Below are 11,183 nucleotides of genomic sequence, written 5' to 3' on the forward strand. Positions count from 1 at the left end.
AAAGAGAAAACTACAATCACGTCGTCTGTGTTTAACTGTTACTTTATGCAATTTGAATGTTGTAAAAGTAGCTAATGAAAAAATTAATTCATTCATTCAAGAGAAATGACTTTTTCAGCAATTAAGATGACAAAATCAACGTCAGTAATGAAACTAATTTAAGTTATTTTTGGACCACAATTAAACTTTTTTTTTCTCATGTTTATTACACCTACAAGTATAATTAAGGAAATACATGTACACAATAGAAACATAAAATAAAATGTCCAAACTTCAACAAAGCTTAAATTTAAAAGATCAATCTGGAAATCACCAAGGTTTTTAATTTTAAGTTTTTTTGTAATTTGTTCCTAAAACAAAAAAAATAACCGAGCTTTTTTCCCCATTTTTTCTCTTAAAAAAATATTTCCCCCAAGAATTATCATATTTGTAATACTAATAACTATAGGAATACATAATATATACATAAAACAATATATTCTATTTCCTATAAAGATCACATTTCAAAAACATTAATCATTAACAACTGAGTTTTTCCTCATTTCCAGTTTTCAGCGTTTTTTCTCTAAAACTCACATATTTTACCTCAAAATTCCTTTAACATGAATACAATGAACTAGAGGACTACATAATACAATGATAAGATAAAGTGTCCTGTCTTCACCAAGCTATCAATCTAAAAATGTAACCATAAATAACAGTAATTTTGTTTTTCTTTATTTTTCAGTTTTCTGCCTTTATTCTCAAAATATCACATATTTGACCCCAAAATAACCTTTTCCTCACATTATATTAATGTAGATTTTTAGTATGTTGTTAGAACAAGTGTTATAAAAATAAGAAGATGTGGTATGTTTGCCAATGAGACAACTCTCCACAAGAGACCAAATGGACACAGAAATGATTAACAACTATAGGTCACCGTACGGCCTTCAACAATGAGTAAAACCCATAACGCATAGTCAGATATAAAGGCCCCGCAATGACAAATGTAAAACAATTCAAACGTGAAAACTAACGGCCTGGTTTATGTACAAAATAATGAACGTAAAACAAATATGATATACAGCAACAAACGATAACCACTGAATTACAGGCACATATAGAATGTGGCAGTGTTAAACTAGTTTGAAGGCGCGCCAACCCTCCCCCTAACCTGGGACTCTGGTTTACCAGCACAACATAAGAACAAACCATAAAAATCAGTTGAAAAGGGCTGGACTTATCAGATCGATACAAAGCAGAAATACATCTAACAAAAACACAGAGTGGACGTGGCAGGGTGCTTATACATCCCCACAACAAGAAGACACTAAGTACAGATCTGAGAGTAATCGTTGTTACTGGCAGCTAGTTCAAAGCCAATAAAAACTAATAAAAAAATCATGCATCTAAGACTAAAATATAAATCAGTACATATCCAACATCCAATGGATTTAGGGTAAAGACGTCATTAACAGTCAGAGAAAAACATGACTTCGTGCAATGCCAAGATACACGTATCGACAGATTGTAGAGCCATGCTATTTATATCAAAAATATTTTGGGGGATTTTCCAGAGCAAAATAATATCCTATTTCTAGTTCATTTAAAATATCCCGTAAATTATACGTAACTTGAAAGAATTAATTGCTTCTTTTCATTTGTAGTTGTGCAAGACATCTATATTTTATTGTTTGTTGTAACAAACCACAAAGGTTGAAAATACCTGAAAATCTTTCTATGCGTTTGTATTTTAGAAAGTCCAAACGTACCCCTTTCTTCGCATGTTTAATCAAAAGATTTTGCAGGACATGGGAAACTTTTAAACGAAAAACACAAACCCTAAAACTGTTTGAGGGTGCGACTTGATATCAACTACAAGTATTCTACAAATAGTACATGTTGGAATAGAATTGCTAACTATCTCAAAGTAACAATGAAGTCAATATCGGTTTTATAATGGCTACTTAGTACATTCTTCTCGTTCTAACATAGATCTATTGCTTTTGGTTTGCATTAATTTATGTCATTGCAACTCCAATTCAATCTTAATCAAAACTGCTATGTAATATTGTTATTAATATTTTAGTTATATGTTGTATATTCCTGTGAACTGTAATTCTACTCCTTTGCTCTTCTCTGAAAGGTATCTCGTTGTACCACTGGCTACAATACTGGTGAAATAGCTGAAGCAAATAACAATTTCTCTTTAGGATACTTTCTTTCATGTCAATCAACAACGACACCTCGATGAAAGGTTTGCCGATATACATCTATTCACCAGCATTAATATATTGCCCTCTCTACTAGTCATGTTTTCTAATCGTCATGTGGTTAACATTAGAACGTTGATAGACAAGATGTAATCCCTTAACAGAGACCCAGATAGCATCGCCTTTCTGCAAGTTCAGATTAGCTCCAACAAGCACAGACCTTTGTGTGCGTGCTAGAAGAACTTCAGTGGTACATGGGTCGTCGTCATTGTCACCGCTGTTTAAAATACACACAGATAAAGAGGTTTGGTCTTTATTATGCTTGTTATAAAAATTCAACGATAAGTCGATTGAATAGGATCCAGACTGGAGCATACTAATATTTGTGCCGGTTTAATCTAATTTGAGAAATGTTGTGGCGAGGAGTTTCCATCCAATATTACCGGACGTGTTTTGAAGATTATATGAATCGAAGTTAACCTTCAAATTTTCGAACATAGGTTTATGTGTTGATATGTGATTTTCTATATAGAAATATAGTCCAACACATACTAGTCCAGTTAGTACAAATAAAAATGTATTAGGGCACAACTGATTAAATCGTTTTGAAATACGTTTTTTCGCAGATGGCTCTTTTTTGTCAATACTGCAATCGTCTGAGATATTCAACCTGACGTGCAGTTTTGTGCTTGTATCTATTCCACTAGTTACAATGTCATCTCGCGGTGAAAGTACTTTACTTCTTTCAGCAGAGTCCGACTGACAGCTTTTACGATGTGTCACTTCATCATTCTTCAAAATATTCGAATCTTCGGTAGTGTCTGACGTTGGATGTGGTATTGGCAGCAGCTTAGTCATTTCGTCGCCGCCATCAGAATCTGAAATATATATGATTAAAACAATCATCAATATATATATATATAACTTAAAAAATTGAAATCGTATGAAATGAAACGAATGCAAAAATATAATAGTTATAATAGAAAAACGATGTTTAGTTGTTTTTTTATTACACCCTGTGTGTACCCATTTCGTATCCTTTACTCGCTTTTTGAAGTAACAAAAAACGGAGTTTTGCTGTCGAAAAATGAATGAAAAGTGATAGAAATCTTAGAAACCATTTAATTTAAAATTGAGAGGTGTAATTTTATATAATAATGTTTTACTGTCATACAAGTGGTAGGTTAAGCTAGCTATAACACTAGTTTAACCCACCATTTTCTTCGTAAAATGCATGTACAAAGTCACGAATATGACAGTTGTTTTCAATTTGTTCCGGTAGTTGATATAGTCGAGAGTTTGATTTTGTTTGTTTTTATGGACTTCCCCCTGTTTGATTTCCTTTAAGTTCGGTATTTTTTTAATACATTTTACACTCACTGAACAAAAGATTAAACGTACATACCTCCAATAATAACGGATCCTTTCAGCCCAATAAAGATTTCTATAGACTAGTGTATTTCAACAGAATGTGATTATTTTTTTCTTAATTTTAAACTCATCTAAGCCGCTAAATAGACATAAACTAACACATGACTACAGCCATAATATATATATAGCTCGTAAATGGATACCATGTGACCACCATTATATATATCGTTAAATGATGAAGTGTATGACATTTATGCAATATAATTGAATATGAACATATTTTTGTTAATTTAAACTTGAAAAGGAAGATATGGTTTGCTTTGGCAGATTTCAGCGGTGGTGTGGCGGCTTACACCCTCCCCCACAAATAGGCGCTGCGATGACCCTCCCTATTTTGGCAGGGGCGAGTCCAGGTGAGGGCGTAATGGGCGTACGCCTCCCTTTAAAAAAAAAAAAAAACTATTGTAATCTTCTTATATTATATTGAATATGGCAATTTATCATATTCATTAATTAAACACACACTCTGATTTCTTTTTATACTGATTCCCCCATCCGATGGGTGATCCGTAAATTTTACCATGAAGGATGATCGTCTAATTGGATCTGCTACTTCCGTTTATGTCCACAGAGACATTAAACTCGATTATGATAAAATAATTGACGATTACGCCATGGGAAATCCGAGTAAAATGGTTATTATGAATCCACTCTATTCTAACCATTCATTGAAAATGAGAGTCTGTCAGTATTTCTGTGTTCATTTTAGGTTTTGCGTTAAGGTACATTTATACTAGTAACATGTATATTTCGTATAGCATTTTTACTTCCCATCTGGATAGCCTTTGGTAGTATCATATTGTTTCACTATCCATAAGTGAGCAACTAAGTGACATTGACCTACATTTTGCCATGGAGTTCAAGACCATATTTATTTATGTACCATATACCACCTATCGGAACTAGACAGTGACATGATTGCTTTAATTTAGTACTGTAGTACAATGACGTCCATTTTTCATATTCAATCATGTATTCCACATTAAAGCCTACAATATTTAGAACGAAAGAACTTTATACTTCAGTGTTTGTTTGTCTTGTGTCATGTGTGACATTCAACAAAACCAGAACGTAATCTAAAATAAAGAGATATTTATCAGTCTGGCTACTTCATAATTTGATGCTAAATTATTGAAATCTAGGAGCTTCTGAGCTTCCCCATGGACCCTCTACCAGGGCAACCGTAATTACGCGTCCCGTTCATTAAATCTGGCCTAGGACTATTGAAATGTTAAGTAGCGCCTTATACCCTAGAATTTGGAATTTCTCGTTATTGGTCTACAGCTGTTAAGATCCATCCAACCATTTCAATATACAATTGACAATTAATGGAGAGAATTCGGCATGAAAAAATGTCAAACCCTGACAATTTAACTATAAAATATACATGCTCCAAGTCAGAAACCGTTACATTAGTGCATTTCACAATTATTTCATGTTTTTTTAGCAAAAAAAAGGTCCAAACATTTTTAAGACTTGAACGGCGTATTTTCCGCATTTGTGCTCAACACATAAAGAATTGGCATTTCAGTTAAGAAGCACATGTCATAATTCACGGTACATGAAAGTAATACTTTAAGTAAATCTTAAAAATTCAAAACGACATGATTATACTAAAATAATTGTTATATAGCAAAAATATATAATTTTACCAAACTTACATGTGCCACATCTGGTTGCCATGTTAATTTGATCATGTTGATCATCATCGAATGGCCTAGTATTTCCATGTCTGGTAAAAGTAGCAGAGTTTCTTCTCTCCATAATCTCAGACCAGTTTAGTTAGTCCTATCTGCTTAAAATAATCGCTTCATAATGAAAAAAAAACCTTTTGTTTTACATATATACATGTGGAGTAGAAATTTAAGGTGTTTTCCAATGGTTCTAATTTTAGATCATAGGAAAATCTCAATTACAAGCTATTTATAACATAAAATCAATGTTGTCAATCCCTCTAAAAACGATGTTGTCTAACAGTGTGTTTATACATTAGTGTCGTGGGAGAAAAATGAAAGTGGGGACACTTTTGAAAGTGACAAGCCAAAAAAAATATTTTCTATAGTCTTTTATTGTAGGAGTCAGTCGGTGTCCTCTTTCATTTCCATTTTTATTTTCAATATTGTAGTTATTTATTATTACATTTTTTCTTATAATTTTTTGGTTTATGTTAAAATAGAGACCGGTGTCAATATTCAGGACGATAACAAATTTAATAGTAAAAAAACAATTGGATAGATTCTTCAAAGTTGGTCGACTTGGATTAAGGAGAAACTGGACTCCGTCAATGTAAAAAGTTCATGGGTGTATTAGGTAGGTGCAGAAAATGTCATCTAGCGTCGGGAATATATTCGCCTTTATCACCCCACCCCATTATACATCTTGCTACAAACAGAATACCGACGGTTTCCATTCTCAATTTTATATAAAATAAATACAAGAGTGTCACGATTTCCTGGCGGTTACAACATGAAAAATTAAATGAAAAAAGACCCTTTTCGCCACTTGTCCTTATGGATTGACCAAGATTTCAATTGACAGTTTTTTTTTACAATAAAATGTCAGTTAAAGCGTGTGCGAGGTTAAATTTTGGGTTTAAGTTACTTTGAGATCACATCAAAATGAAACTCATGATGCAGAGAACTGTTTAACAGAATATGCAAATTTAACATGGATATGTATAGTGCGAATGGGGGATTGGTGTCCTATGGACACATATTCATGCACCATTTCTTGTGAATGCATCGATTTATTTATTTCACATTAATGATTAGCAACAAACTGCTGACTGGTTCTGTAATTAAAAAGAAGTTATAGGGGGTCTGAATGGAGTTTATAGATTAGAGAATATAAGGGGCTAATTAACATTACAGAAAATGGATTAAGAAAATAAAGAATCGAGAAAAATATAGGCCAAAATAATAAGGACAGAGAATAATGTACAGAATTAAGAATAATGTGCAAAATTTAAAAAGAATATAGAAAAAATAAAAAAAATAAAACAGATGAGAAGGAAACTCCGCGACGACCCTTTTATATTCTTGATATCTCTTTTTATATTTACATTGAATTACGGCCATATCACAATCGTAAAGTAATTAAGGCAAACGGGTGTGCATCAGCGGGAGTTTAGATTCACCTTTTATAGATACACAAATTAAAAAAATCAATTAACATGACTCGAATGAATAAAAATTCTTGGAAAACTACAAACCCCAGATACAAAAAAAAATTAATAAAAAAATACGTAGACATTTAGGGACTTATCATTTTTTTACCTGGGAGGGGGCTGGTCAAAATGTAGGGGGATCAAGTTTTTTTCTGTAAGTGGAAAAGGGGGTTCAATTTTTTTATAAATTTAAAATGAGGGGATCATTTTTTTGGCGCATAAATAAGAAGTTTACATATTTCAAGGGGGTTCAGAATATATTTTAAGTAAAGAAGGGCATTAAAATGAAAATATGTTTTACCACCATTTAACAAATTTATGTTCTGTATATGTAACTCAGAAAATCAAGTTCACTGACAGTGCTGGATCCAGGGGAGGGTTCTGGGGGTTGGAACCCCCCTTTTTTCTGACGATCAATGCATTTGAATGAGGACATATAGTTGGAACCCCCCTTTAGCCAGGGTTAGGACCCCCCACACACTTTTTATAAATGGCTGGATCCGCCCCTGACTGATCACACATTAACATAACCCTCAGGAACTAAAAGCTTAACAGTTATTTAGTTTAAACAGTATTTTATTCAAAACAGTATTTTATTCAAATAAATTGAATTGGATTGGGCAACAGGCATAGCCTATGTAAGCCCTCTCTTAACAGTTATAGAGTCAAACAAATCAGACTCATCTGAAGATTTAATTTCCTCATCTCCTATACCTTGCATTTCAAGAGCTTCATAAGTGTCTAATTCTGCTTGATTTTGATTTTCATCTGATTTTTCAAGCGCATTAAATTTTGCATGGAAGATTGAATTTTTTATTTAAATATTTTTCACCATCTCAACTGCTTCCGTTTTAAAATAATCCAAGGCAGAGAGGTTTCTAAGATGATAAAAACCACTAATGTTCCTCTTTGTTTTCATATAAGATTCCTATTGGTCCATTTATACCTCTAATGTCCTCCAAATTTTTACTTTTTAGGTTAATAAATCAAAATTTTGGGGTTACTATCACACATTATGTATATGTAAGATATTTGACAATAAATGAGTAATTGAACTGTTCAAGCTGAATTAACTATCCGTTATAAAAGTTTATCGACTCCATGGTCATCGGAGGTTTCAATAAGGCCTAACCTATATCTTGTGTTTAATCAGAGTTCAAGAGAGGAACATATAATAGATCCTTTTAGTAAATAATGTGTTGTTACTGTTTCAAAAAACGTTTACTTTTTAATGTATATTTTTTTACAGAATTACTTAGGAACAAATGTTTCTTTTATAGAACAATATAGGAAATAATAAAAATAAATAAAAAATGCTTTACCAAACGCTTTAATTTTTTTTCTTTCTGATAACCATATTTTTGGATGACACAGTAGCAAATGCATAGCATTATAATAGATGAAATGAAAATATGCAGATACTTTTTACATGTACAAGTCATAATGTTGTCTTGTCAGTAGGTTCCTCTTTAAAAAAAAGCCTAGACATGCATCAGAATCACAAGGCTTAACGAATTTTATACCAGTTCATTTATTATTAACATTTGAAGATACGTATAATTTCGTGTTAACCATTTAGAAATTCATATTGATTTGGATTCAAGAAATGTCGAAGTCCTAATGAATTTGTCTGGTTTTCTTCATGACTTCGTCATTCTTCAACAACAGCAAAAACAGTCGGCTTGAAAAAAACACCACCAGCCATTTTTTTCTAATAAAACCAAAGCAAAAAAACATTTTTAAACTAGACGGGATACTTACCATGTTTACCTCACAAAACCTATTTACCATACAAACAAACCATTTCAAACTACGATGATATGAATTTTCTTCCTGGTTTTGAAAGAACGATTCTTTTTTAGACATGAACGCGGCTGTCAAAGAAAGCACCCATTTTTCATTGTAATCGTAAGTTTACGTTACGTTTACGTTACGTTTACAATCACCTTTGTGAAACACTCGTAGGTAAAATCTTACGCTTAACGGTAGTTTAATCGTAAACGTAAATCGTACGATTCTTTGTGAAATGCTGTTTCATCTCATAGAGACATAACTTAAAATTATTACCAGGCTATCGTTTCACAAAAGATCGCCGGTAAATCGTACGATTTACGACTGGTCGGGTACTCGGTAAAAGTGGTAACCCGAACCCGAACCCGAACCGGAATTTGCCGGAAATTTGCCGAACCGGAAATTTATTTTACATATATTATGCCCTTTATGTTTCGTTTTTTTCTACAAACGTTTATATATTTGATGTATAATTAAATTTTATCTCATGTATGAAAAGGTTTTTTTCCAAACATCACTAACAATGATAAATTTAAGGTTTATTAATTTCCACCTCGGTAAAAGTGGTAACCCGAACCTAAAAGTTTTTCTTAAACCAAACCTTAATCTGCCTAAGTGATTAAATTCGCTTTCTTATTTTATGTCCCAAATGTAATAATCTTTCATATTTGACTTAAAATTGTTCTAACAACTTTGCCAAAAACTTTTTATCGTGGAAATTACCAAAAAATTGGTCGCCCGAACCTGAAAGGGAGACAACTCCATTTTGTATTTGTATTTTTGGGTCGATTATGACGCTACTGGTTAACTCGGCATATACCAAATTCGGACCATTACTTCGGCCTATGATTGATGATTGTGTTTTCTGAATTACTATTTCTTTTTTTTTCTATATAGTTTTTGTTTTGTCAAATAGATAGAAGTATTAATTGTTTTAGTTTATTGACTGTAATGTGGTGTTTTTCTGGGTTTTTTTCTTCGATTAATGAAAAAATAAAACATCCAGTATTTTATGGTTATGATACTTGGTTAAACCTAATACAAAATAATTAAAAGATTTTTTCCCCCAGAAACCGTAACTATCTACTTGTTTTATGTCATAAATGGATTCAATTTTTTGTGTGTGTTTATTTTGAGATTTAAATGTGATTCCTCGATTTTTTATGTTTAATTTATTTTAAAACTTCTATAAGAATGAATTGCTTAATATATGCCGGTGATATTATTCTGTTATCGTCCACTGCAAAGGCCTAACTTATGACAGAGATAGTAATGCCTGGTATCTGACCTTTTGTGGTAGAGAAATCTGGTCACTGTTAATGCAAATACAGCAAGATACTCAGTATCACCCTGAGACTACTATAACACAGAGATTGGTCACTATAGATTTATCGGATTATCTGAGTCTCCGGTAGTTAGCTACGTTATTTTAACGTAGTTTCGTATTCGACCGTAGCAGACGACATATATCACCTATCACTGAGAATACTATAACCAGAGACATATATGTCTCTGCTATAACAGTATCGGATATTATTTTTTTTCTTTTAAAAATAATTTAAAAACAAAATTGAATTAATAAAAAAAAAAAAAGAATATAGTTTTTATCTTTCAAATGCAGTTATCTCTATTCATATTTAAATTTTTGTTTTTAATCATTAATAATGTGTTAATAGTTTGTTATTATGCGGCCACTCTTGAAAATGTGAATGTGATTAATCTTATCAATCTTACAGTTACATTGTTTTGCTACACGTCCGTTAATTGTATCTAATATACAAATATTTTACCTGTAAAGACAGGTAGTCTCAAAAGCATGGGAGATGAATTTTGTTTCACAGCTGGGTGCCCAAGGTACACGAGGCTCCGTTTATTGCAGTAAACTTTTATTCTATACTTGTAAGGTATTTCACTGCTGAGTGCCCAATATACATGTTTATTGTAGTAAACCTTGTCAATTATCGTCGGTGCACTTGTGGTAGGATTCAGGAGGGTGTGGATGGGGTTTTATAGAATGGAGAAATAGGGGCAAAAAAGGTATAGAACGGAGAAAAATGGACCGACAAATAAAGAATAGAGAAGAGAAAATAATAAGTTATTAAGATTTAAAGAATAGAGAAAAATGGCATAGAAATTATAGGAAATAAAGAACCCCCATCCAGACCCTCATTCAGATTATCCAACGTAAATTTTTTTTTTCAAACAAATTTCAACCCCCCCACCCACTTTTTTTAAATTTTCGTCTGATAATTAGGTCAAGTTTTTGCAAACAATGTAATAAGCGGCGATCACAGAAGAGAGAAAAAATTTCATTAAAGGTAAATGAGTAATTTCCTTACGTAACAGATCAGCAAAGAGGTTATAACTGCAATGGATACATAAAGCAAACATAAGCCCTAAAAATTATATATATGTTCCCAAAATATCGCTGGCATTTTCATTTTTCAATTCACAATGTCCAGTAACATTGATTTTTTATCTTGGGATGATAGTGATCTCAATCCTGATCTTTTACGTGGTGAATATACTGCATCAGATTTTGAATCTGAGGATGACTATACGTCCCTGCTGCAAAGACTGCAAAAACTACAAAAACTCCA

The sequence above is a fragment of the Mytilus californianus genome, unplaced genomic scaffold (assembly GCF_021869535.1).
Source record: "Mytilus californianus isolate M0D057914Y unplaced genomic scaffold, xbMytCali1.0.p SCAF_3, whole genome shotgun sequence".
Classification (NCBI taxonomy): Eukaryota; Metazoa; Mollusca; class Bivalvia; order Mytilida; family Mytilidae; genus Mytilus; species Mytilus californianus.